Below are 2,924 nucleotides of genomic sequence, written 5' to 3'. Positions count from 1 at the left end.
AAATAACTGTACCATATACTTTACTATAGTCAAAATATATGCATAACACTAAGATAATCATACATATATATATATTATATTATGAAAAATATGACAAAATGTGCGTTATCAATAACACATTTTGTACCCATATATGCCTTTTCAAATAAACAACAATAATTTGAAATCGAACAACAAGTACGAAAGGTCAATGATAAAGGCAAGTAGGACCCAATTTTGATACCACAGCCAGTCTGCTCTCAGCAACTCAGTCTGTCCCCAGCAGCTACGCCTGTCTCACACAGCACACTATGTTCAGAGCTAGTTTTAGTTAAAATTAATATCGTATAAAGGGGTAAGTATGACATCAAGTGATACACTTTCCCTATGTTACGATTTTACTCTTGCCCCGATGTGTATTTTTACTGGGGAAAGTGTATAATCGCAAAAAACAACGTAAAAATATGTCAAATATGAAAAACAGACAAGTGAATCTGAAAGTAAACATAATATCAAGTATTTTTACCTCTTCGTAAATTCAAAATTTAATGTTTGTGTTGACAAAAAAAATATTTGAAAACACGTTTCCATAGAAAAATACGATCTACTTTTGTAAAAAAAATATATTTTGTGATAACAGCATGATAGATGCTAGTACAGTGCTGCAAATTATATTGAAATATACAATGCAACTATCACCTGACGAATTTCTAGTTTCACTATCAATAGATTAAATACTGATCATGATAACATCTGGTTTTACACTTACCCCGTTTCTACACTTACCCCACTTTACCTTAGTTAGTTCTGTTCCCAATTCAAACATAACTTAATTTTATTAATTTGTATAATAGGTAAATTGAGTTTGTATTATTTCATTTGGATTGTGTTGAAGGGGTGGTGAAGGGGGGTGGTGGGTAGGTAAATTTTGAATTCCATTGCCCCCCCACAAAAAAAAATAGTTCGGCGCCACTGAAATCACTGAAGAAAATGATAAGAAAATCAGATAAACCACTTCAACAAATCATAAAAAGGATTTATGAACAAAACGAACATAACATTTTCAATATAAAAATAAAAATACAGAAATCACATTAAAAAAGGAACACTCAAATGGACCTCTAAGATGATTTGACATCACTAAAATACAGAAATGTGCGTTTTAAAAATATGAAAATTAAAACAATGTCCACAGCTGATCGCTTTGTATTAACCAAAGACAATAATATTATGGAAGTTCTCAATATAGGGCATAAAATGAACACAAATAAAGTGGTTTTGATTGGAAAATTATACTTAATTAAAATACCATTCTATGAACAACCAATAAGCTCAACTGTTTTAGATATATACATAGTTAAAAGATTATCAAATGAGCTAATTTGGATTCCTCTAGAACATGTTAAAAAAAAGTAATGCTGCTAGAAAAAGATGGCCAAAACATAGCACTACCAGTTCATACATTCAGAATATTAAATTAAAAATGAATAATTATTTGTTCTTATTGTAGTTATACCTAATTAGTTGTTACTAAATGTTTCAATATTATAGGTATTTAAAAAATAATAATTATATACATATTATATATACTGTATTTAATAATAGGTATAATATATTATAATTTAAATAAAATATGATTAACTCTACAATGCATGGTGTTTTTTTTATTTAAAAAAAAAATTGTTTTTGGATAGTACTAAAGCTATAGAATACGTAAAAAAAAATTTAAAAAATCTATTTTAATTTCAAGTGTTGAAAAAGTTGGTTGTTGCTGTAAAGGTTATGCATTTGTAACTACGAAAAATAAAAAATTTAATTTTTCTAAAATAGTCATATTATAATAGATATACTTGAAATTTGTCAAATTTACACACATTTAAATTATTACATAGTTAAATTAGGTACTTAATATTATTAGGTAGTATGATATTTTTTAAAGCAGATTTTTCCCTTTCCAGTACATAATCCAACTTTTTTCACACGCTTGCCATGTATATCCCTTGCAACCTGTCATTTTACAACGACTCCTCGTTGGTGCATCGATCAGCCAGTGATCAATGCGATCCATGCGTAGATCTTGATTTGGTGGTTTCGAGGCATTCGGCTTCTTGGATTTTTGTATTAGTGCATTCTCTATGGTATTTGATGGCCTTCCTCTAGTGGAAGTTGACTGACCAACTTTGCACAAAGATATGGCTAAATCTTCTTTAAACGCAGCTAATGTCATAGGTTTTTCAACGTTGCCCCTAGTATTATTTTTTTGAGCAATTATTCGCTTATGTAACAGCCATGAATTGACAACAGTCACATCAAGTAAATGATAGAAAATCCTTAAATACCATTTACGACTACTTATTTTAATTTTTTGTCGCCCTAACAAGCTATCCAATAGGTCTACTCATCCTATGTGTTTATTATATACACGGACAATATGTGGACAGTCTATTTCAATGGATTTATTTTCCGTTTTTGGAAATCTTTTTACCTTAGACACAGTGTTCGGACTTATCTAGATAAATAATTACAAGGTATCTAAACGTTCATCTTAGATAATTTTTTTACTAATCTAAATAAATTCATCTAGATACATTTTTTATTGATAAAAATCGCGAAATTGTACTAATTTTTTAAATATTTATACAGATTCTCAAACAAAGTTTATGGTTTATAAATAATGTAATTATTTTTATTTATATCATTATTATTATGTTCCTAGTGCCCAACTAAAATATACCAACATTTACAACCATTTAAAAAATAATTGTATCTTTTTTTTATCTTTATCTAGATAAATATGGGTTAAGTTATCTTTTATCTCTATCTAGATATATTTAAGTTGCATTATCTTTATATTTAACTAGATAAAAAAATACTTATCTAATCCGAACATTGCAGTTAGACATAGGATCGATTTCCACAAATGTAGATAGTAAAGTTACCACCTT

This window comes from Acyrthosiphon pisum, unplaced genomic scaffold (assembly GCF_005508785.2).
Source record: "Acyrthosiphon pisum isolate AL4f unplaced genomic scaffold, pea_aphid_22Mar2018_4r6ur Scaffold_21498;HRSCAF=24125, whole genome shotgun sequence".
Lineage (NCBI taxonomy): Eukaryota > Metazoa > Arthropoda > Insecta > Hemiptera > Aphididae > Acyrthosiphon > Acyrthosiphon pisum.
Note: the sequence above shows the minus strand (reverse complement) of the source record.